The 27,265-nt window shown below is 42.1% G+C and overlaps 1 long non-coding RNA gene across 2 annotated transcripts; it reads right to left on the bottom strand.

Annotated features, from left to right (window-relative positions):
- Positions 1-541: 541 nt before the first annotated feature.
- On the bottom strand, positions 542-27,265 carry LOC121589702. Of its 2 annotated transcripts, none has more exons than XR_006004338.1 (3): positions 27,128-27,265; positions 26,777-27,052; positions 542-863 (listed from the first exon to the last, which is right to left on the bottom strand). It is a non-coding gene; the product is annotated as an uncharacterized LOC121589702 (long non-coding RNA). The 2 variants fall into 2 exon arrangements; XR_006004337.1 differs by having other exon boundaries at positions 27,137-27,265.

Here is a 27,265-nt window from a genome sequence, read left to right as displayed (position 1 = left end):
AATTGGAAAAGTCCCGTACAAATCCCGACCTGGCAAAGGTTGGGCGAGTCATCATCCTTCGCTACCGTGGACGCCATTGGTTCATGAACCTTCGTTGCGCTCTAGTCAATTATCGTTTAAAGTGTAGCTGCATGTATTTGTGTATGTGCTTGTATGTGTCCTTTTACAACGTGGCTTAGCGTTCGGGGCAAGCAGCTTGGCCGTTGAGTGTCCCGAACTTTAATTGTCTGTCACTGCCGTAAAAGTTGTGTCGACAGCAACGGCAAAAGCGTACTTACCGCTAGACAAATTGGGTTGCAGTGCGCCACGATTGAAGTAGTTAAATCAATTTATCGTTTAGGTCAGGTAGCGTCAAAAGTTTTAAGAGGAAAAATTCACTACTTGTCTAAACCACTGCTGACAGCTAGTTGAATGGGTGGTGAGAACTTCGATACAGTACTATGAATTGCTCATCACTCTAACAACCGTGTACTTTTCGCTATACTCCATTCAAATCATAGCAGGAAGCATTTTTTACCATTATAAGCTACGATTAAATTTTATGTCATAAAGTTATATCTAATTTGAGCACTACTATATATTTCGTTTGTAGACTATCGAAAAACGCTCTTCAGCCAACTCAGCGCAGCGGTCTCTCAACGCCCAGCCAAAGCAAAGTGACAAGCTAAAACCTCTCAAATTCCCACCTGTACGCTCTTGAGCCTTGTTTATTCTCTTGTCAGCCCGACTGCTGACCTGCTTTCGCTTCGGGCTGCTTCTCGGTTGCCAGAGTTATGGCACCACGTGACAGCAGCATTATTGTCATCGAATGGACCTCCTGCTATTTTCCGCGAGGCATCACTTGTTGTGTCGGAGCAGACATGCTGTGAACGAGGCAAGATTTTATTATACAATTTATTAGATTTGTACAATGCTTCCTGCTTGAGTAGATGGGGCTGTAAACTACGGCAACCACCACCACCAGCACTACAACAAGGCTGGTCTCTCGGAATATAAAAATTCTCAGTACATTCGTTATAATCTGATCGCAACGGGATGTTGGAAAAATATACTCTCGATACACCGAATCGAGCGAAGAGACTTCATCCGACGCACAAACTATCCGTCAATATTGCCCCAAAGAAAAACAACCTCTATTACGGTACTATCGAGCTAATTGTAATCATTCCTGTCCACATTATCATCACCGTTACATCGAACCCACCATGGTACTGATACCAAGCCTTCGGTAGCATTGTAAGGAAGATGCAGAGCGCCGTGTAGTGAACTGCACATTGCTCGAGGCAAAACGACCGTGTTGGTGTTTCCCGCTGGGGAAATTTTCTCTATAGCAACATTGTGCATTAGTGCATTGGGTGAATGGTGCAATGCATACGGTTGGAAACGAGCTTCTCGTGCGAGGAATGGGAAAAGAGCACGTTTGAGTACGGGAATCCAAACCAATTTTTGCATCCTCTCGATCTCTATCTAAACCTTCAATCTGCAACCCATGTCGAAATCGTTGCTCGGTTCAATAAGGCACTATTTTAAAGGTAACGAGAGAAGCGAGCTCTTTGAATGATTTCCCATGTGTTGTTTGAGATAGGTTTGAAAGACGCAAACAAAACATCAGGATATTTGAAGCGATGATAGTTTTGCACTAGAAACTATGCGATGAAATAAACAAAACCTTCCACTTTCTTTCTTGTCGTTGCAAAGTTTCATTGATTCCATTGATGCTTCCAGATTTTTTTTGTCTTGCTGCACACATACTAGCTTTTTTCACAAATAGTTTTACACTCACACAGGTAAGTGTGCAATGTGTCAACACAGTGTAGGAAATTCGTTGCACGAAAGAACTCACTGTATGCTTAATTTTCTTTTGAATTTATCTACTCATGGTGAAGAGGGAAACACTATTTGCTCTATTCATCAAGTCAGTCTTGTGGTTTTGCGGGTCAAAAATTTGGCATCATGACTTGCGATGGTGTGTGTGATATCTCGTTCAAGAGCATCGCTACATTATATGAAATCATAGCTTAAAAACTAACTTCTATGTTCGTTAAGAGGAGATTTGAAATGTTGTTCACTGGTTTCATTTCTAAGGTACGCTGGGGACCATTTTCATTTTATCACTTTGGTCATATTATTAATACATAAAATCACAATCTTTCCTGACATAGTTTTATGATTTCAAGATAGCCCATTTAACGCGTTTGAGATGCACAAACTATTCCGCTAATCATCTAAAGTAGAATGTGTACATTCGGATACGGCTGCATCACCGTTAGTTTGGGTACTTTATAGTTGTACGGTTTTATTGCATACGTCATTCATGTAACCGCTCATCCAAACGCCCGCTGGTGGACGTACAAGTACGTTTTATGTATTTATTTATTTAAATGTACTATCAGAACAGCCCGAGAAGAGCCACTCCGCATAAAGCTTCATAAATCATTTTCAACAACTGTGCCGCTCAGCTTTTTCCTCGCCAGCATCACTCTCGGCAGCACAGCTGAAGTATCAATGATGTGTGCACTTTGCCAGTCTGTATTTTCCATGATAAAAATAATACCCTCAAGTGGCTTTGTAAGCTGTGCCCTGGCATAATATTATCCTTTTTATTCATGGGCAAGAAGTAAAGATCGGGTTTAAGATGTGCCCACTTCCACTTGTGCGCCTGTTGTGACTTGAACACTTTTTGCTTATCAAACTTCCCACGCCGGAAGTTTATGATACACTTCATGTACTACATCCACTATCCTTGCACCATTGTACCCAAAAGAGTGCAATGTTTCATTATGCGTTACATATTGCCTTCTCTTTGCAAGAGCTTCCACAAACTACAAACATCCTTATCAATCTTAACTTAAACCCGTTAAAATTTTCTACATAATTCAACTCACAAAGTTCAGCTGGACTGCACTGCTTCCGGTTCAAACATATGTAGCTAACATATTTCGTTTGGTATGCCTCTTTCATGCCGGTTGCTTTTGCACTCTACTCATTTTAAACAGCTTCCCACACCTTACACCGGATTGTGGAAACGTACCGTACAGTATTGCATGAAAAAGTTTTTTATGATAACAAACAAACCAGCCAAGTGCTAAAACTGAATCTGAGCAAAATACACGAAAAACATTTCCCAGTTTACCGAACTTTCGGCAAGCGGAGTGAAATACTTCCATCCTCTTCCCCGGTAATAGCGGGTAAGCAACTCCCAAACTCCCATTAGGGGGGGGGGGGGAGCGACTCGGTACAGAACAACCGAAAGAAAGTGCAGTCCAAATTTGCATCTTCCATTCCCCGGGTACTGACTGTATTGCATCAATCGATAAGCTATTGCTGTCATTGACTTAAGGAATAAGTTGTGCTTTAGTTGCTGTTGTTTTGTTGCTTTGTCTGTATGGCAGTTTGCCAGCGCTTTAGGTGAAGTGAGCGCTGAAATGGAAGTGTAACGTTGATTGGTGTGTGGTGTACTGTTGTGCACACCACTTGTGTGCCAGTACCGCAACATTTATCAGAAGGCGTTTGTAAAGCATGATTTGTTTCACGCAAAAACTTTCATGCAAACAATCCGTGCTCGAACCGTCATTTCCATTTTAACGGTAGTAGAGCCACTTTTGCTGAGATGTTGATTAACATTCTTACCAAGAAGGTTAAATTATTTATCGCTTCTGCTTTGGAAGCCTTCCCCCGAACAGGGCAAGAATGTTCGCATTAAAATGGTAGCTAACCTTCATCAGCAGACTGACGTCGAAGACAAGCAGGGACGACCTTGGACGAACTAGGAATCGTTCCCCAATGATATGTAAAGGTATGTGTACCTGTGCATTCCATCCCTTTTTGGATATCCTTCAGTTTTGCCATCGATCTAATTTCGATTTCGATATGATTTCGTTTGATCTGCTCACGCTCTAATACGCATTCGCCGAACGCACAATCTGGAAAGTGTCATCCTTTTCCGTTAGTGCATGTGTGTATGTGTGTGTATATGTGTATATATAGGAGGGTGGAGGGGGGATTTCTTACTTTGTTTTTGTCCCATGTTCTGTACCATTTGCGTGTCTTCGCTTGGCTATCTGTCAAAACCTTCGTCAAAAGCAATATGGTTCGACACAAATGAGATACGCATACAGATAATGTTCATCAATCATTCTTTGATTACAATAGAAGTCAGAAGTAAAAGCAACGGCTCACGGACTCCAACAACAACAACAAACAAAAAACGGGCATAAGCACCCACCCAAACACAAACACACACACAAACGGCCACACAAACACACAGTGCAGGAAATGGCGCAATCGAAGGGCAGCACCAACGGGAAACAAAAACATTACGTCGCGCTCATTCCGTCCCGAGCTAGGATGGTTTCGGTGTTTTGTTTTCCACTTTTTTTATGATCATGCACGAAAAGCCATAACTTTGCCGTTTTCCTATACCGAGCTTGTTTACAATCCTTCGTTAATACCGTTCAAAGTCAACCCATTTCTTTGGGCTGATTTGAATATTGTACCAAACTTCTGCCGTTGTTTTTTTTTTGTTTTTCTTCTCGTTAGCGGGTTGGCATGTCGCAACAAAAAAGCTGACAGTTTGTGCTTGTTTTCGTGCATGTTCCTAGCAGCAATATCAATGCGTGAACAAAGGGAACAAAAACACGTTACAACCTGAAACGGGTTTTTTTTTGTGCCTCAAAAATATCATCACAGTTAATCAAAACGTATAAATAGCTTGATGAAATATGAATCAGCAAATAAGCGAATTCGCAAATAACACAGTTGCGCTTGCGGCAATTCAATTCTCCGTAACGTACCCATCGAAAAGCTCCCCGACCGGTGTCCTGTACTGGATTGCATGCAAAAAAAAACACACGCCTTAGTTTAATTTCATATCAATTACGTCATTTGTCGACCGGTATCGCCATCATCTTGTTTACCTAACGCTTCACAGCATGACATTACGCAAAAGTGACATCGCAGTGAATGGGGCTGAAATTGATAGCTTTCCGTCTCGTTTTTGACCTTCAATCAGTGCACCGGGTCCGCTCGTTAAGCAACCTTCTCGACGACCTCCATTATGATATTGAAAGGATGTCATATTTTAGTAGCCATCCTTTTTTTCCTCTTTGCACCGTACAGCTCGTCGTGCTTACGATCCTCCTCTGCTGGGTAGAGGTGTTTTGGTGCAATCGAGTTTTTCTGAGTTTCCAAGATGACACCCAAAAGAGGCTCATTTATATTTCTCCGGAAAGTAAAGCGATACGCACAAAACCAACAACGAAACATGCTACTTTACGATTTTTTTTTAAGTTCATTTTTTCCCCTTGATTTAAGGTGTTCTTGCGGACGGTACAAAGTGAAAGCTTTAATCATTCATTCCAGCCGCCTGGGTACCGAACTGGGTTGGGCAGAATATTTCACCACGATACCACTCGATGTAATGCTTCGAGCACTCAATACGCTCCCTTCTCAACACGGCACACGTTTTGTCGACTGCATGCTAATAGTTCGGTTTTTATAGCCGGCGATTGAACGACACGGAATGCATGCTGGCTTGTGCGTTATTTGGTAGATATTCTATAGAGCTACCCGTGTATGTTTATAGGCATGTGGCTTAGTAGAATCCATTTTCATCCATCCTTCACCAAGCTGCTCTAGCTGCCGGAGTATGTTATTTTCCAACAGTATAACCAACGTTCACAAAAAACCTCATCCATTTCAATACAATCTAAACGCGATAACTGGTGGAAGCGACCAACAATAATAAAATTCGTGTTCACCGTATTTCGGGCAGTATATTGCCACACCATCACCGTCGACTCATGGTATGAAGCAAAAACAGTTCTATAAAATTCCCACATCAAACATCAAACCCTGTTTTGAGCTCGTGCTTTTTTTACTTATTTTGTTGTTTTGTACCATCCTGTGCACGGCAATTTTGTCATTTTGATGGTTCCATAGTTAAGCCTAAGCCTTCGCTGCGGTTCGCACAGCTACGCAATGATACGCAACCCGCCCATTGCCGGAAGGCGTAACCAAACAAGCGAAACTGTAAACAGAGAACGTAATAGTGAGCCTTCTAACAAAGTACACGAAAAACGTGACTGCCTCATGCTTCGTACCCTTCATTATACTCACAGGGAGCCGGTGGGTACACCTCGTTAGCAGGTTTCAAATATCCATTTACGATCATCGAACAGTTACGAAATTCATCAGCGCAAATACGTTACCCGGCGAAGTGGAGAATGTACAAAGTAGCAATTTACACCTCGTTGGTTTAGATTCGTTCATTAGTCGACGAGCAAAAAGCATTTCAATTAGGATAAATTTTTATAACAAATATAACGAATCATCGAGGCATTGTTGCATCGTCGTCGATGCCATTTGCTAGAAGATGCATTTGCAGAAATTAGTAGTTATGCTCATATGGTTATTTTTGATCATCGTCGAAGTGGTTCATCTATTCGACAATAATGCCCATTATGATGGCAAAAATTACCTTGCTTCACAATGTTTTCAATGCTTTTCCTGCTTTAGTGAAATGCAACCCATACCCATATGAATGACGTTGTATGTACGCTTACATTCGATACGAAGGTTCACATTGTTCGGGAAAAATGTTCTAAGCGTTCTAAAGCTTTAACACAAACGCGTTGATGGCATTGCTGGTATCGTTAGTGCGCTACGACCAGGTACGGTCGCAAAAAATAAAGCTATTCATGTACACAGCTCTTTGATATGCCGCTCGCCATTCTGGGGAAAATTGTACAATTTTGTTTTGTTTAAGCGCCTCGTTCAACCCGTTCGTTGTGTTTCTACACTGAAACTCACAACAAAAATGAAAAGCTTTTTTTGTGCTTTTGTGCAACCGCTTTTGCTTTTACAGAAATTAATCGCTTTAGTGGTAATGTTTCTCAGAAATCTTGTTTGTTGAAAGTGTATTTTCGTTTGCTTTTTCTTAGCAAAAGCAAAAGCTCAGCAAAAGGGTCCGAGTAAGTTGAAAAATGTTTAAAAGAAAAAAAATGACACATAAAAACATTACTTCAAACACGTTTTAAGTTTTCCCACTTTCTATTCTGTTCTGTGCGCCACAAATAACGTTCAGCTTGCATCGAGATTCTTTCCTCCTCTCTTCCGCCTAATGCTTTACGCCCGTTTGCTGACTGTTCTTTAAAATTGGGCCAAACCTAGCATAATACGGCGAGAAATATGATCTAACTAAAGCACCCTGCTGTCTAAATATGAACCAACAGCACGCCACTAGCTAAGACAAACTCTGTGCCCGGTGGGCAAGCTGGGCGCGGTGTATTTATGCAAACGTCCTGTCCAGACCACTTCTAAGCCAAACAGCGGCATACCATCGTAAACAGGGATTTGTTTGGGCAAGGGGCAAAAAATCACACACACTCGTAAACGTGCTCACATACATATCCCCCTGGTTGTGGCCTAGATGAGGGCAAAGACATAGTACTATCAACACATTTTACCGTTGAAGTCCGCCGGATTCGCTGGAAGGAGAACATGACGCCGGCAGACGAAAAATGCATCTGGCCGTAAGGAAAACTAACCTTCAAACAGCTACAACACAAACAACCTTGCCTGTTCTCGTCGTTCTACCACGTCGTTGCCCAGCTCGGCCTCGCTCCAAACGCTGGCACAAATGAGTATCGCCACCGTTGCATGACGCAAGAAGCAGCGGGCCCGAAGATGTGGCGGATGTGAATAACTGCACACCGACTGCATTTAACGGTGCGAGGACCGACAAGCGGGTCGGTCGGTGCACAAAAGTACACAACACACGCGATACCAGGGCAAGTCGGTGATAAATGGGTGAACGGCCCCAGACGAAACGCGGCGGTGGTCGGGCTGCAAGTTTGGGCACCGAAACATTTCAACAGGACGCCGATTGCCGGAAAATATATGAACCTTCTGCAACATTGAACACTGCAATCGTTTATCAAAACCGGTTCCACACCACCACCGGCCAGCCTTTTCGCCCTGCAGCTAAAGCCGCATTACAACAATCTCTCACAATGCTGCAATGTATTCAATCGTGGGTCCGCAAGATGCACAGGTTCCCGTAGAGCCGCCAGACTCCAGACTTAAAGAGGTTTGAAAACTTTCCCAACCGTGTAAAACAAAGGCAACGAATGGGGCCATCGGTTCCACTGAACCGGTTTAGCAGCGGAAACCAGGGTCCGTAAATTTGTCGGCACGACCTCATTTGACTTGCGAGACTTACTTTGCTGATAAGATAAGTCAAATCTGTTCCCGGGCGTCGTCGTCAGGCGACACCGCCTGCGTTTCGGCACTTTCGGGCGCTGCCACTAGATGGCGCCGTATAATCGTCACCGCGGATATTCTTTACCAACTTTCGGCAAAGCAGAGTGTCCTACATGTCCGTAGCGAACCACAGACGGTAAGGTGACGGGAGGGTCCAACTTTCACCGGTCACGCGCGGCTGTAGATTCAAAAGATCCGATCTGAAACCAGCGGAACTGTGTTTAAAACTACGCCCGAACGCTCTCTGTTTCTCTTCTGTTACCCTTGTCAACCGCTGGATCCGGATAGCCAACAATAGCTACGCATGAATAAATATGTGTATATTTTCCGCATTGTGAGGAGGAACGAACGGGAAGGTAGGGATATAAATTATATCCTAATCCCCGGTACCCTTTTTAAAACAGCTGCAAGAGGTGGCAAGAGCGAGGAAATAGAGTCAACCAGCGCTTGATTGTCCCCTCGTTAGGATGGATTCTCCCCAAATCGTTTGCCACTGAACTTTTATCCCTGTTTGTTTTGACAAAAGTGAAATCATTTCCCCCTTCACCTGCCACTCTCACCAGTCGCTCGCCACTTTGTACGGTTCGATTTTGTTAGCCTTTTAGCAAACACCACCGATTACCGCACCGAACCGTAACACAAACAACGTCCCGAACTCAGTTTGTTCAACGAAATGGTTATAATTATTATCCTTACATTAATTGGCTGCAAACCGGCTCGCCAGACTGTTTTAGCAAATGAAACATACATGAGCTGTGTCATAATGGAGGTTGTGTTGGTACTTAAAGTAATGATGTTGCACACACATAATACCATCATAAAATTCCTAGCATGTCTTTTATACGGCTGATAAATAGTAGTCTATTCATATTGTTGCTAACATATACTCTTTAGTATGTTTCAATAGAATTATATATTTTTTCTGACAACTTTCTGCTTTTTTTGCAAATTTGTGCTACACAATTAAGAATTTATGTATAGCAAAATAATGCATTAAAATTACTTTTTACAACAACATTCAGCTACAGCCAATTCCCCCATCCTTGCAAACCATAACATTTTCTCCGAAAGGGAAAAAACGCTGTACGCTAGCATTGATTCTGTAGTTCGCAAACACCACGAACAAGACATCAAAACCCTGCAAGGCATAGACACTTCCCGGTCCGTTATTGCTCCGCAAATAGTGCGCTGCTGCTGGGCTAGTCGAATGAATACTTCATAAAAACATTCCACAACTGGCAATATCCAGCTCCTTTGCACTGCCTTCCAAATAATGCCTGCAGCAAGGATTACGGGCTGAACCGTTGCACAGATACACACACACATGTACAGGTGCACACAAGAGGATGGTTCAGTTGTGCATGAAATTTGGGACAAACTCTTACACATTGTAGCACTGCACGGAACGGTTCTTCGTCCCAGTACAAGGCGGGTACATTCACGGGCGGAGTTCAAATGTTTCTCCGAATGTGACGACAAACGCCTGCGGTTAACACCATCTGGATTTGATGAAAAAGTTTCAGTCACGTGTCACAAAAACGACGATCGCTTCCACCGGGGCGGACAACCCACGGACAGCTTCCGCCCTTCTGGCTTCTCTGCTCGGTAGCACAGTAAGCGAACCAGCATGCAAGACAACCTTGTTGGGTTATGATTGCAGCAGGCTGAAGGGTGAGTGGTTGTCAAGTGAAATGCATTAGCCGCGATATCGTAGTTTGGGTTTGTTAACATTCGCTTTAGTTTTTATGAGACCCTCACCGGCCCACACTAACGTGCGTTTTGTTCACCATCTGTGTTGTGGAAAGTGTTCGTGTAAGGTGGTAGAAGGACACAAAATATATAAACGTTTTAGATGGCCAAACTGTATGCCATAGAGTTTGAAAACGTTTGTTAAGTTCTTTATAGAACTATAATTATAATATTAATAAAAGTCTTCTACTAATCCTATCTTTAAATGAGCAAAAATTACCAATAAAAAATTAGATGATTTTTGTTACCATCTACGTAACAGAAATAGTATTTTTCCTTCTTAAGATTCAGTTCGCGATAGAGTGAATGTGAACTTGAAATAATGTTTGGTTTTGGTTATATTACACAAAATACAAATCAAAACATGAAAACAAATATCCAACGAAAGGATATTTTGCTCTTAAGCTTTTCCACACAAAACCATATTGCTTATCACTTCGACCGCCGGCCTAACGTCACAGTTTTTGAGTGAGCACGTAGCGTATGGCAATGGATGAGAATTGTCGATGAGAGCGACAATTTCTCCTGCAACTGTTATCACTCTTTATCACGATAAGCGGCGTAGCACATGTCGTTCTCGTTCTCTCTTTCCTACCTCATTCGTTCTCAAGAGAATCATTGAGCGTCAGATACAAAGCTGAGCGAGGAGCAAAACCGTCATGCGAATTTATATGACACGGCGCTTAAAGTGTTAAGTAAATATATTTTGATCATTTCTTCTGTCACAATCAATAAACGCATCGCGGATCAACGCATGAACACATTACTGTCTCCTTTTGGCTCAACAACCGTTGTCGGTCAAGGCCTGCACTGTACCTTTTTCTTGTGGAGTTGGGCTTTCAGTGACTTATTGATTCCCCCCATAGCAGGATAGGCAGTCCTACGTATGGCGGCACGGTCTATTTATTTGGGGCTTGAACCCATGACGGGCATGTTATTAAGTCGTACGAACACATTACTGTAAATAGTTTATATTTCCGATGTTCTTCCGTTTTACTTATAAAAATTATCTCATCTTTGGCTTAAAATTATCATACCCCAAATAATCATCTATGACGGATTTAGCGTAAAAAAATATACTCATTTTGATTTTGAATCTAAGCTACTCACAAGCAGATGGCGACAGTACCAGGGAACTATATATAAGCCAACCTCATTTTAAATTCATGCAACCTACTAAACATTCATTTCATTTCATGCAAAATGCAAACAAAACAGTCCTTTTCGGTATCTTTTAACCAATTATGTATATCTACGCGACATAAATGCTCCAGGAATCCCCTATAATCCTATCCATATTCGATGATAATCCGACACATACCGCGCGTTGAAAAATTGCTCAATATTTGCTTGAAGGGCTAACATGAGTGTGCGTTCGTTACCTGACAGTGTTATTAACTCGTTCCAGGCGAAGTCGACATCGTGCCAATGAGAAATTAAGCCATCTGTCATGTCAGGCGCACCGTCCCGGCACCACCCGTCCCCCTGGCGTATTGTAGTTGCAAACCGTACCCACCGTACCATGTACCATGCACAGGTGCACAGGTGCACGCGTTTTGTTTATAAATCTTGCCTATCTGCCCGCACCGACCAGCCCTGCCCGGTTTCGGTTGAGCAAACACCTTACAAAGTTTATTTGTCAGACTTTTGATCTCGCCACCAAATCTCGTCGCACTCGTTTTCATTTCAATTTTCGCACACATAGAGAGAAACTTTTTATCCGATTTTTTTTATCTGAATCGTTTCCGCCTAAAGTTGGCAGTATGTGTGTGTGTGTGGGTTGTGTATATTTTTGTATGAAGTTGTGTTTTGTGCGTGGGACTTCCTCCTTTCTCCGTTCAAATCGAGTCTCACTTTTCATTTCGTGCTTTGGAAAATTTTATTTCATCCCTTGCACAAAAGACCCACTCCAAAGGAGGAAGGGAAGAAAGATGTCGAGTAAAAGGCTTCGTAGTTCGTTTTTTTTTTCTCTTTCAATTCTTGCCGGTCCGTCGGTGGTTTTCACACATGCTAGTGGAAATGATGCTTTCACGAGACACTTTTCCTTTGATCGTTCACGTCCGCTAGCGTTTCTACTCTTTCACTGCCGGCAGTGCTCGCTTGAGTACCGTCTGTGAGGAAAAATTGAATCAACCATACGACCCATAATGTATGCTTATCTACATTTACTTCACTCACAGTGCCACCCCACCGCTTCCATTTCAGCCTTGGCAGTCGGTCACCGAGCCCGGTTAAGAATGGAATGATATTTCCTGCTATCAACCCAGCAACTACTACCGACCGCCGTTTGCAACAGAATCGTAAAGAAAGCGGTTCTTAAAAGATGATGAAATGTAACTGTTTCGTTACATGGTCGTATGTGTGCGATCGTCAAGACTGGAATTGCTTCTGACCTTGCATGTTAAGCCGATGTATCCGATTCAAGCTTACCATGGATGGAGCACTTTGCAACGCCAACGTAAACGACGTAAACAGATTCTGACCATACTTCAAAGCATTGGTAGCACAGGACAACAAAACATTGTATCCCTTCAAAGATAGAGGAAAAGAGAGCATAGAGCGAGAAAATGTTGATCTGATTTATACTCCATGCTATTTTCTACGCTTGATGTGTTAAAAGTGCTTGGAAAAATATTACTATGAAACAAGTTAAAAAGCTATTTTTGTAAATAATTTACGACAACATTTGCATTTATTGATATTTTTTGTAGTATCTCAAATGGTAATGCTGTATGAATGAAAAGAGAAATGTAGATAGAACACTTTTGGCGTAAGATAATCCTTCTTAAACCTACTACTATAAGTTTTGACGTTTAGAATCGTTTCACGTTTTATACGTTCAACTACTTTGTCATTTTATAAACCACGGTTTGATATATCATAGTATCAAAACATTTGAAATACACACACAGACACACAGTAAATTACAGATAATCGTAAAATATCAAAAATAAGCTTAACTACAATATTAATAGTCAAAGTAAGGAGAAATACAAGATAAAACGTTGATGAAGAAGATGCTACTGCTAACAATACAGCAACACATATTGGTTTAAATCTTAGGATCTGTAAAACAATATATAATGATCAATTTCAAAGTTCATTCTTAAGCAATCTTTTATTAAGATAAACGTTAGCAAGAGATACATGGTACAAATGATAAGATGTTTATTCTAACTGTTTCTACGACTTCACAAATTACATGCTTATAACATATAGCAAAATAGTCAATTGTGCTTAGTCTTCAAACAGGATCAACTATTTCAAAAAGAGCTTTTCTGTTGTTCTACAATGATATTGGTGCAAACTGGTTAGTTCGAACATGCCCTCAATATCACCTACTCAGTAATTCTAACCTTTTTCCAAAATGGTTCGAAAGTTCCAAAATGGTAGTCCAATATTGCTCCATTCCAACGTAAATGGACTACATTCTTGTTCCAAAACCAGAATCTATGTCCACGCCGAAACGTTCCTCTTTACTATTCCATTCCACTCAAATATTAAATTTCTGAAGTGTAATTCATTTATCGGTATGCGAAAGCTATTTCCACCGCGCGCTTGCTTGTTTTGCAAAGCTGCTGCCGGTTGATAAAGGGCCAACGGGGCCGTATCGTTTCACGCGCTTTGCCGTACAAAGTAAACCTCAAATAAAACCAAACCGTCGCTCATTTTACGACTCAGCGCGTACACGCTGGGTTCGATTGATAAGTGATGGCACCGGGTCGGCTTTGCCACGTAAATGACGCTCGGGAGCATAGCTGGGACGCAAAACCCCGGGACCCTGTTAGCCATTAGAACGAGAAAAACCTTTCAACCGTAGATAAAACGTGTACACTGAATATAGCTTCTTTTACTTTTTTTGTAGTTTTATGAAGCAACGAAGAAAGGTACAATAAATGGTGGACTTGAACTGCGAAACCCTTGTAGTATCAGGACCGGACCAGCAACCATTCGGTAACAAGAATGAATACAAATGATCATAAAAATATAATATCATGTTTACAATGTATGAAAATTGCTCACAAAAGGGATACCAGGGGCTTCGCACAACGAAAAACTGTTTGTGAAAAGTTAGCCAATTTACTTGTTGATTTCTCAACAACCCACCCATCCGTTAATGATGCGTACCGGGCGCAACGGGATGAAGCAACATATTGTTTACCCTTTTTAAAATATTTTCCAATCGATTGCTACCCTAGATATCTATTGCGTTACGAGCGTTTTCCGCCATCTTGATAAGGGTACAACGGTCTGTCGTCGAGGGGTCATAAAAAAGAGGCAGCTAAATCGTTTCCCAAAATAACAATAGCATCAACTGTCATCAGAACGATGATGGTGATGTCACTGTTGATCGAACGCTGAAACAGTCGAACGTACCATTTCGTCGCTAAAGCTTCAGCAACGAGCTTCGTCCTTCACTGATATAGAGTGAAAACCGAGCGCTGCCTAGAATTGATTCAGTTGGAAACATTCATTGTGCGAAAGCAATTGTACCCAGCGAAGAAAAGATTCAACACGAAGAGAGTAAAGCATGTAACCGATAACAAAGAAGATGGCCGGAGCGGATGATGCGAACTGGCAGAGAGGCGAGAATAAAACGAGTAAACTATGGCAAACGCCATTAAAGAAAGAGGCAACAGTGGCAGGGTAAGGTGAAGAAAATCAATCAACTTAATCAATACCATCTATTTGGCCGGAACTTCCGCCAGGTTAATTTATTAAATGTAGCAACCGCTTTCGACTGTTCGACTGTGTCCAGCCAGGCTGGCAATGCATTTTTTTACACAGGACGTTTGACTCTGAGCTTAAATTAAAGTCCAGCCAGTTCCCGTAGCCTAACGGAAAACGTGATGGAAGATAGACAGATGGCTCAAAGCGTCGGAAGCAGACGAGTACAATTCGATTTCGATATCAAAATTTAATTTACTCTCTTAAGAGCATAAGTCTTTTGATGCTTCCAGCAGCCGGATGGCCGTGAAATAGCACGAAAAACAACTCTAGCTGCTTATCAAACTGTATGTGTCCATTCTTTGCGCCTCATCCACCAAAGCCCATATTCATTCAAACAAAAGGGAAAACAACGAAACTCATAGCTTATATGCTGTACTTGAACGAAACATATATTTTGTCAGGAAAAGTTGCTATAACAAACATGGCAGGTATGTGAAATTTCCCTACCTTTCTCAGCTAATATCCCCATATATGACCCACATTTGGTGCAAAATATTGAACCATTTCCTATTACTCCTCAATCAACACCACTGTGGGTTATGCGGTAGGCAAATAAAGCAAAAAAAAGAAAACATGCATATTCGTGGCGGTGTTAGTTTCACCACTAACGAGAGGTTAACATAATTCTGCCAGTTTCACAAACCCCCACCTCACCCCCCCTGTCAACCCACTGCATAGCTTTACTGATGACTGTAACCGTACCGTACAGCGTGTACCCATTCCGGCATTACGCTAAAACCATGTACCGTGATGTTAGTCGCTGCGATCCTGTGTGAAGCAAAAACGCTCTCCCCGTTGCAGTACGCCAGCACTTTTAAATCGAATTCAGATTTATGGATCCGAAAAAAGGAATGGCGCTGCAGATACCAATGCACTTACTGACACCGTGGTATGGAACAGAAAGTACAGAAGGAAGTGGATGAAAGAATAATTTTGAGCTCGTTTTTTTTACGCTGCACCGTGTACTTCAAGGGTATGCGTTGTAAAAACGGGGTTTTTTATATTTCTATTTTCGTTCCATTTAAAGCGGGAAAGATGGTACAATACGTACATATTCATGAGCTGTTTAAATATGGAAAACATAATTAACGTGAAAATGCACTAAACATTAAACATGAAAACTACTCAAATTTAACGTCAAAACACTAAAGTTACTAGGACCTCTGACCGTCAATCAATTATCTAGCCACACTTTACAATTCTATACAACAAATGCAACAATTTACACCTTAAACACAAACCGTAATTACACGCATTAATTTAAGCTCAAATAAAAATACGTGTATATGCCTAACAGCTGCCATCAAAACCCCAACTGTTAGAGGTAAACACCAGTACTGACTGCTGCGACCTTTACATCTACCGGCACACAATTACCATGCGATATTCAACCATCTGTTGGTAGAAATTAAAATTACAATTTAAAACCAAAGCATTAGAGCGATGAGAATGAGACGATGGAGCAAAAAAACACACTCCACCCATCACTTCTTGCTTTAGTGATAACCGGCATTTTCTCACTGCACATTTAACCACCAACCAACGGTTCTATTTTATTCCATCTTCGCATCCATTAAAAACCCATCAAACACATTTTACAGTGCGTAAAGTGATGGCGCAAAGAGGACAGTCAGCTTGCTCTGTCTGCTTTTTTTACACCTAGAATGGCATAGCAAATGGCAACTTTTCCGAAATAATGTCAGTTCAGAATGAAAATTGAGAAGAAACCATTTACATACCCAACCACAAAACCACACACACACACACACACATACATAGAGACAGCAGAAGGCAATAAAACATCTTCGGTGAACCTTGGACCTTCTTGGGCACCGCCAACTGAGCGGGGCGGAAGCTGTTACGTTTTGCCACCATTCGAAAATCTCTTCCGACCGGCAACACTCGTGAAAGCTTCCGCGTCAATCCGGCACCGGCATCATGTTTTATAGGCGGGCTCAATCGTCACTCTAAAGTGATCATCGTTCGGGTGCTAGAATTTAACGCAAGACTATGCCACACAAAAGACATCGTTAAATGAGATGACTCCAGCCGGCATGATTTAAATCCCGGCCTAGACTTGCTGACTGGGTCCGTTGGTGGTCCAGGATATCACCAAGCGTTTTCTAATCCATTTCTCGAGCAGTAAAAACCTATAACTAGAGAAGATTGATTCGTGTGAGTGTCTTTTTTATAGCTCAACGACTTTCCGCTCTCGCAATCATACTGATTCATCTGTGCTTTTTTAATCCGTTATTATTTTAACCTACGCATCATAGCACACTGTACGAAAATCATTCACCAATGCTTAAGTGAAGTTAAACGTTCAGCTCTAAGCGTCAATATTCCGAAGCGCTCCCGGCTGTGCTAGAATTATATGCATGCAATCTATTTTAAAGTATTTATCCGAGAAAAAGCTCACAGCACAGCAAATCATTTCGACACATTTCAAAACATCTCTTCCAACCACAGCCCCACGGCGCACTTGCAACAATCCGGCAGCGCACACATCATAACTTCCGGCGCTGGTACGTGCGAGCAGAAATAACATTTGCATGTATATTAGAAAATAATACGACTGTGAATTCAATTTAGATGTTATCGTTTGGCGTATGATTTCCTCCCCTTTTTTTGTTTTATGCTTTACGTCCCAAACAGCTCGCATAAATGTATCGAAAAACATATTATGCATACACTACGCACCCCTCGGAAAGGGGAAAAGGGAGGGCAGAAGTACGGTAAAAAGTAAAAATAAACAGAAAACGCCACCAACACAATAACATCAGCGAGTTGTGCGATGCGTTTATAAAGAATCATGGCACGGAAATTGATTATCTGCCAGCGTATTTGCGACACCCCGGGAATGATAAACACCAGCAGGATTTATCAGTTTAAGCACAGATACAATTTTGTATTTCATTTTAATTGTTTGTTTTTTTCTTGCTTGTGCTTCGTCAGTAACAGCAGCCAACACAGACACTCGAGTTAAACTATCTCCATACGTTCTGCAAACGCTTATAATAAACGTTTAAGATCTATTTTTGTCCGCTTCATACCATCCTACTATTTGCGTGCTTCCTATGCTCATCCACTAAGTAGTTTCATCCTTTAGTTCAACTCTTTGGAATGAAACACAGCTCTAAGGGTGCTAATTTTAATCGCAATTATAAGAAAATTGTATAATTGCGAAAATGGCACACGGCACGACGATAATTTTCTTTTTGCAGTTTGTGATTGATGCTGATATCCATGCGGACACGCTACTTAGCTACAGGATATGGGCGTAAATTCGATTAATGAACATGGGCAGTTCAACCAGTGATGATGGCACACACCATGATGGCCACACACTCACACATCGGGACTCTCGTCATGGGCCATGAAGGTCCTTTCATTCGCCACGTGTGCGCTCATGCATTATTGTGAAACGGTACATTGATAATCGATGAACGTCACAGTACGATGCACAGGCACTGTTGTATCGCCTTGCCAGTCGCCGTTTAAGTTGGGCGAAGTGGGAAATAACTTTAGCATTATTTGTAGCACGTTTGACATTATTAGCAAGCAAGTCCTGTGCTAATAAACATGTCTAGGGTCATATGTATTTTGTCTCCTACAGCACTTTCTGTGAAATGTAATAAAGAGTCTTTTAGGTTATGCCCACGAGGGCGGTACCGTGGTACAGTCGTCAACTCGAACGACTCAATAACATGCCCGTCATGGGTTCAAGCCCAGAATGGACCGTTCCCCCGTAGCATAGGATTGACTATCTGGCTAGGTTAGGTGGTAATGAATTAAGTCTCGAAAGCCTGTATAGGCCGGCATGTCCGCGTAGGATGTTACGCCAAATAGAAGAAGAAGAAGAAGGTTTATGCCCACATTGGAATCATAATCTTAATTTATTGTTGAGGAAAACTTAAAACTTCCATTACTTTCCAACAGAATAAGTATTCTGAAAGAAACATACCTAAGTTCTCGCCCGACTATCTGTTGCTTTCAGTAAAAACGCTGTTGCAAATATAAATAAACGGTGATCCGTGCAAAAACAGAAAGTGCTACAGGCTACCCAACGAAACTCACCAGCAAAATAAGCTCCAGAGGCAAAGGAAGGGAAACATCGTATGTATTTTATTTATTACTGCACATCAAGTTAAACATAAATAAATTATCGTTCAATCATATGCCAATCCTTCTGCTGCTAAAAGCGGAGCCCTACGGAAACGCTTACGGATCAGGGAAGAGAGCCAGAGAAGAAGAAAATAAAAACAGATAAAAGCCATGATTCAATGTTTGCTTTCACTATCGCTACGGAACACTTTAAACAGTGTGATATTTATGCTCGACAAACATACTCATCCGACAAACAACACGTTTCTATCTTTCCCAGCTGTCCCCATCGACACTCGACTGTTGGGAAAATGAAGCATGCATGATGAAACCAGTCGATAGGGTGTATCTTATGCACACAGGGGGGGGGGGTGAAAAAATATACACACATAAGCTGAAAGATGCATCCCGACCGTTTCTGTATCGTTGATAAAAGAGTTGTGTGTGTGTGGAAGCGAGCTGCACAAGTAACGATGTAAACAGTTTTAATACAAAACAAATAGTTAACACCGAAAATGACATTTTTACACGAACCTATCAGTTGTCGCAATTATGCTAGAAACAGATGGGAAACATAATTCTTATTAATTTATACAATTGTTATCTGTTGCAGACATAAAACAGACGGATGAAGCTGAAACATCTGTTTTCTTCTGGGCTGCTGAAACATGTTGTGCCAAGGATTTAACTAGCAGCCGAAAATATATGAGTAATTATCCATTAAGGATAACATTGTAGTTCAACATTTGCTTTTCATCAACATCATGCACTCTGTATCACACACACAAATCTGCGTTTCAGAATAACTTCACATTATGACTCATTTAAATTGACGCTTCATAACCTATAGCCGTACCGTGTCATCATGCTCCAAGTGTTCTTATTATAACTCACAATAAAAAAACATGCAATTAACCAGTTCCATGACGACCTCGATCCACCGGCATTGTTTATACTAACACCAACAGGTTTACATTTCGACAACGCATTCCATCTTCCTTGAAAGGCGTAAGCTCATCATCATTTGGTGAGTTTTTTTGCTGTATTTTTTTATCTTCCTAACAGTCTCATTAAACCTACATTCCGACCATTTAGCTACCAGTGCCCCATGCTAATGAACTGCTTTTATGAGTTCCACCAGCAAAGAAGACAGTTATCATCAATGGGCTTCCCGCGACCATTCCGGAAACCGGCAATCCTATTTACTCAACAAACAATGCCAAAAGGCAGACTGTGCGAGCTGTACCGGTAAATGAAGCCACTGACAGTGGCATTGATGGAATGCGAGATGAGAAACACGGGCGAAAAAACACAGCTTCCCGAACGCACCCCAACACTGGTGTGTTGCCAGCGCATCGCGGAAGTTTACATTACCGGGACAGGATCAGCAAACGGTACGGTATTGGAGCAATCTGGGCAACGGTTTAGAATTGTTTAATGAAACGTAACTGCTGCCATGGAAACTATTGATCGATTCAAACGCTTTGGTACCGTACGAAGGGGCTGCTGGGATGGAGAGCAAAAAAAAAGCAAACAAATTCTCACTTTCATAAAATGAGCAAACGTCTAATGTACATTGCAATCAATCTTCTTAAACGAAGCATTAGAAATGGTGCTACGCTCACTTGAGCGTCGGTAGTTTGTGCCCGAGTACGATAAGGTATAATGACAATCGAAGAGCAGATCGACAATCTTCCTAAGCTCTCTCTCTTTCTTTCTCTCTCTCTCTCTCTTTCGTTTATCTAAAGTAGACCGGTTTGAACATTGACCATCAGGAAGCCTCTCAACTAGTGTGGTTTGAAGTTTGATTGAAAATCAGAGCTAGAATTCAATTGAAAGACATTGAGAGTTTAAATATTTAAAATCGTTAGACGATCGTTTTACATAACTATTAAATGATTTATCAATTCGTTTTAAAGCGGCATAGTATATTCAAGAGTAATATGAAATCGGAAATAAATGATATTAAAGATGAAACCCACCAACTACGAACCATTTTACTCCAATGCTCTCCCTCGTCACAGCGCTCCACCACAGCTAAGGGAAGAAACTAAGGAAAACGTGCAAAGCATAATCTCTTGAGCTATTGAAAACTTTTCCCATACCTCGTTTCTTGCCAACAAAACTTCCCCCTATGGTTAAAGCACAGCGATACGTTTTATTACCACATATTCAAAGTTTCACCATCTAATAGAGAAGTAATACATCAAAAGATCCCTAATGGAACAGCTTAACGTAGAGGACAGCAACAAAATGGTTTGGTCCTGGGATGATGAAAATGTTGCATCAAACGACCAACGTCGAAGGGTAAGCTTCTTAATTTAACCCGGGGGAAAATAGCAGGCAAATTACTCCAGCAAACTATTTTAATTACTTTCGTATGTTTTATGCATTATTCAGTCTCAAGCAAGGAGTGTATCAGTAGTACAAGCTGTACTATCCTTGCTTCTACAATGATACGCAGACGAGCAGCACTGGTAAAATGGTGCCACTCTGCAATTCCAGACATCGGTTGATGGTGAATTGATGGAGCAAATTAAATTCTCAGCGTTAGTAATTAAACTATTCTCATGATTTCATTGTAAAGCTATACGGCAGCAGCCACAATTAGCTACAGATTCTTTGATACATTTTTTTTTAATTTTTGCAAATAGAATGGGTTGAATTGCATTTGCGCATTTGTTCCTCTTCGAACCGCATTCTCGAGCGAGTGTGATAATAATATTTGCTAGCGTACCATTCCTTTAACACATAGCAAGCACAGCAAATAACTTTAGGCTTTTATTGTTATGTTCGATAGATCTAATTGTTTGGTAACGGTAAGTTATTGATTTATCAAGCATCCACATAAGTTGGATCATTCAAGCAATGAGCATTTAAAAATCAGAAATCTGTACAATTATTGGATAACGTAACGAAAGAGTAGAAAAACTGTACGAATAAAGTTAAAATGTGTATCAAACATATTGCCACAAACAATATTTCCATTTTCGATGTAATTTTCGCCGGCTTTATATTGCTTCAAAACAACCAATCACACACGCACGTCAAATATGATAAATATTTCTGCTCGTAATCTACCTGCAGAAACCATCAAAAATATTAATTCCATCACTGCATCACCTACCACGGCCACCTGATTCCCGTTTCCAGGTACACTTTCACTTTAGCATCAAGAACCGACTCGTTCCACCAACCATGAACATTTTTTTCATAAATATTAAACGAATATTCACGCACGGAAGTCTTCGTTTGCAAAATGGAGCCAACAGCCACAGTCCGCACGCTGAAAGTATCATAAAACAGGCATCATAAAGCGAGAACTCAACCATGAGGTAAAGATGCTCACATGATACGTGCATTGTCCTGTCACCCAGCAAACAGTGAAGCGAACCCGCCGAAACATCGTGCAGCAGCATCATGCTTGCTGTATCGGTGATGATTTCCGCTGGGATCAGCACTACGTCGTGCCGAGAACGGCAGCAAAACAAAAATATCGCAATGTATAGCAAGGGGGAACCGGTTTGAATAAATATTCGCTCTCAGAAACGCACGGAGACGGTGCGAGTCGGTTGACATACTTGAGGCAGCCGCAATTGACTGCCAGCGTAAATTGTGCCAAGTATTTGCATTTGCACCGGCAACCGGCGGCCCTGTGCCCGCTCGTTACCGGTACGGGCACACTAGTTTAAATTCACATTTGTGACGAAACGATTCGAAATGAACGCGTCCTGACGGTTACCGGCGGTGGGCAAGGCGATAGGAATCGGCACCGCACAGCTGCTTATTGACGGCTCCGACGAAGCATATTTATTTTTGCATGAAAATACCGTCGGACCGCAAGATAGACCTTCGTGCAGGTACATAAATATTCATCTATCCAAATAAGTCACGTACAGCCCGGCACGCGAGATAACTGTATCTCTATCCAGGCGGTGTAGTATTGCGAGTTTTGTTGTTGTTTGGCTGTGCCGCCGTTTTTCTACACTCCTTTCCCGCAGGGTTTAATAAATAATATGAATTTTATCTACAATCATCTTCTTCCCGCTGGGCTGGTGGGTCGGGTTGGGTGCTGGGCACCACAAACTAAAGACAAATGATTTGCTTTCGCTGCTACTCTTTGCCGGGTGTTTCCGTTTACTGTATTAAGCCATAGGCGAAACCGGAATTGAATTGGTATGCTGAATTGGCCGTTGTGAAGAATTGTATAGGGTAGGCCGCGTGACAAAGATAAATATGGTTTCTTTTGTATTAAATGCTTTTCATGCAATCTACTTCAATAGGACAAACATGAACACATAATCAAATAAAGCAACAAGCACTTTGCAAAATGGTGAAACGAGAATCCTACTTACCAAATATAGAAACCTGCTACACACAAACGCGTTACTAACACGGTCACACTCAGCCCTTTCCCGCTTCTTACAATTGGGTTGGATTTGGTTGTGTAAAGTGATTTGTCTACCTGCCAACATTTTGCAGTGCCGCGTCCTTACACTTACCCTCCGAACAGATGGAAAGAAATTGTCGATAAAATAAAATCAATTAGCTCGTCCCGAATTTACCCCCCACTGTATGAAATATTTCCACTTCCAAAAAAACACGGAAACTTCGAGCTCGAAAGAAGCCGCTGGGGCTGCAGGCGAGCGAACCGATGAAAGAAAATAAACATCGTCCCTCTTTGTGGGGCCTTGATCCGACACCGAGGAGAAAGAGAGAGTGAGAGGATGCTTTCGGGTACGTAATTATATTGAATATATTTCTTTTCTGCACACAAGCCCAGCCAGTAAAGTCCGTCGCCCACCGATGGTCGCGTATTTTATGGTGTTGGTAGCTCGTTTTTTTGTTGTTTCTTCTGCTCTACAATCACTCTCTCTCTCTCTCTCTCACACACACACACACACACACACACACACACACACACACACACGAGAAATATCAAGCACTGTCTTAAAAATCTCCCCCCGCCTACCCAAATGCCCGGTGGGGTAGCATTTGCATTTATATTAGAATATAAAACGAGTGTTGAATTCAATTTAGATTTTATCGGTTACCACATATTTTCCAACCTCGGAACCCGCAACGGTTGCCCCACCGACCTAAATCGGCTTGACCTTGACGCAGTATATTGGCTATAGTGTTTGATCATATTTTCCGATGGCGACTTGTAGCCATCCGCTCGATGGAGAATGCATAACTATGAAAATGTCGAAAATATAAACCCTCTGTCTGTAACACGTATCGCTGAAATAAGTTACATTTTAAGCATCTTAACTTTTACAACGCATTTCTGCCATTATTAAATACCAAAAGAAACCCAGCCAGGTGAACGTTTATTTCTCACTTCAGCAAGCTTTTCAATATTGAAGAGCGTCGTGAACAAATGGGTCGGAAAAACCATTCTACGGTCGCTTGCAACACATTCCGGTAGCAAAGCAACAACAATCAGTTCAGCGCGTTTCTCAAGCATCCCTAAGCTCTACCCTCGCTGATGAATTCCTCCGAAGCTCATCAGCAACACATTACCGCTCGCCACATCAAACCCGTGCTACCCTGCCAACCCGGTTCACCATGGTCTTGGTAAATGATGGGTAATACATACATTCGCAAACCGTACCCACCACCACCCAGCAGATGGCAATTTTCCCACTCGCTACATTCGGCCAGATCTAATTGCGTAGCTCTAAGCCGGTTAACAACCGATCGGCCATTGATTAGTGCCGCTTAGCTGCAATCACGGATGCGTGTGCGTGGCTGTGTGGGGGGAGAAGGAGGGGGTGGAGGAAATGGTGCTATAACAACTTCGTGAACAATGGGTAGTTTCATTGAAACTCGAACCCATTACAATCCTGTGCGATAAAAGGGTTCAGGTAGGCTGAATTACACACACAATTTCCTCGTTTTATTCTTGGTTGAGTTTCTAAAACAATTATTTGCAGAGTATTATTAGAAGACTATTTTTCTTTTGTTTATTGAAAAGTTGAAATTATTACAAGAAATTAATGCAAAATGGCACAAAAACTGAGCGGAGTGATGCTTCATATTTCATATTTTATGTATAGTTTAAATTTCCATCCTACCGTTAGTTTACTCTTTTGGACACAGGCTCAACATTTTCCGTTTTATTGCTCAACAGAGCAGGGGATTAAATAGAATATGTTTTTCTCCAACCGCTCACATTACACTTTCCAGAGCAACTAAGCTTTCTGTAACTGATTGTTTCTTCCCTCCTCTTTCGCATACAATTATTCTGGCATTGTAATATTATTTTAATGATATCATGATTTTATGTTAATGATATTGACAATTCCTGTACTGACTATACAACAATCCCTGTTATTTTTACAATCTTATCAGCACGCTTATTCAAATGTATTTTGTGTTTCAATGTGTTCTACAACTGCCAAATGTATCAACATTTTAATGAATAAAAATAAACTATTCACTTTACAAACCGATTCTACTCAGCCGTATGCAAATCATCTGTCCCAATATTCACGCCGAAACATAATAAAAACCAACCCAATCGCGATACTTTACGACAGTATTTGCAACAGCTCATACAAAAACTTTTGCATCCCATGTGGTATCAGCGAAACAGCACAAAGCTTTCGCAAGCCCTCACACACACACACTCGTGGCAATCCCGAAACCGTAAAGTCAACACACGTCAAACTTCCATTTCAGCTTCCACTGCCAGAAAAAAGAGATCAAAATCATTGCAACCTCCCCTCCCCCCAACACCATTCAGCTGCCAATTCAATCGATCTGCCCGAGGGAACAGCGAACAGCAGCGAGAGGCGAAGAACAAAACGAACCTCATCTTGATATACTCTAATTGTTTTCAGTGCTTTCAAACTTACGTGCATGCATACAAAAGCGAGCGCCCTAAACAAACACGCTGCCCATCCCGGAACCGCACCCGTGCCCAACTTCCTGCGCTGCCGGGTCGATCGATTTCTCCTCCCCGTTCGGTGGCACCGTGAGCTTTGGTGTCTCGGGATGTTTTGGGGGCGGCTATTGAAATTAGCATATTTTCAACATTTCACTCGCAGCCCCGAATCGACACATTCACTTTCAGCGTGAATGCGTAAGTGTGCGTGTATGATCGACAACGTACCAGCCCCACTTGGCCACTTGGCTGTTTTACAGCTTTTCTTTTTCCTTCTATTTCTCTACACACACACGTGCGATCCGCATATCCGCCCGATTGTGTGCTGGATTTTGTTTGAGTTTCTCCCATTTGCTATCTTTTTTTTTTTTTGCTTCTCCCTATTTTCATTCCGTTCCGCCTTTTTTGTTTTCCCCTGATCGACTTTTGAAGGCTCATTTTGCCGACCAGAGATTGCAGGCAGTGTGGGATGATTTTGCGTTACTTTCAGATCACAGCCGAGCAGCTTGTTTGAACACTCCCGGCGCTTTCCGCCACCGTCGCGCCCCGCTAAAGGAACCGCACGCAGTGAAGTGAGCGGTTGCGGTTACCGGTTTTCTACAAACGCGCTTTATTACCACCGTTTGAATTCCACCCACCCCGGAAGCACGGTGCGGTGCCATTCGAGCGCTTTTCGAAATCTCAGCCGCTTGCCGCCTCGAACGGCACCCGGCCAGTGAAGATAGAACGAATTAAGTTCGGTGGTTTCGGGTACCGAAAACGAACTACCATTGAACGTTGGCTTTGTAACGAAGCGTCGCTGCACAGAATGAATAGCAGCAGCAGCAAAAAAAATCGCACGAAACAAGTGAAAAGGGCACAGAAATCAAACGGAAGTCAAAGAAGTGGAAAGAATTCGCCGCTTCTCGCCCGGCAAAGGAAGCTCGTTTGATGAGTGCCAGTGGAGCCTGCTCTGCACATTTACACAAACACAGTGACACGCACATGCCGATAGGCTGGAGAGAATAAACTGTAGCAACGATCAAAAGGATTACTCACCGGAAACAGTTGGCGAAGCATCATCGACCGAATGACGATGAGCGGGCGGTATAGCTTCTTTTTTTTCTTCTTCCTATTCTAATACAGCGCTCTGGGTACGGAATAGAATCAAAGCCATTGGTGAAAGTAGCGAGATTTCATGATTACTTTCGAATTTCCCGTCTTGTTCAACCGCCCTGGATTACGGGTCGGTACCGGTGGCGGCAGCAGCACCAGTTCTAGCCGGCAACGGCAAAATGTGTTGATACAGGATAAACAGAAACGTTAACCTCGATCCTAAACGTGAGTGATGAAATTGGATTAGCAGACGAGACGGTGAAATACGTCAGCCTCGCACACACACACACACACATATAATACCGGGCAGTGATGAAAGGAATTACAATAGTGGAGCTCGCCGGCTACTGCTCAACCGCACGCTCTGTCTCGCGCATAACAAGACACTCGACAAAGCACCCAGCGTTGATTACGCGCTTGTGCTATCGGAGA

The sequence above is a fragment of the Anopheles merus genome, chromosome 2R (genome assembly GCF_017562075.2).
Source record: "Anopheles merus strain MAF chromosome 2R, AmerM5.1, whole genome shotgun sequence".
Lineage (NCBI taxonomy): Eukaryota > Metazoa > Arthropoda > Insecta > Diptera > Culicidae > Anopheles > Anopheles merus.
Note: the sequence above shows the minus strand (reverse complement) of the source record. Positions and strands in the feature narration are given on the sequence as shown.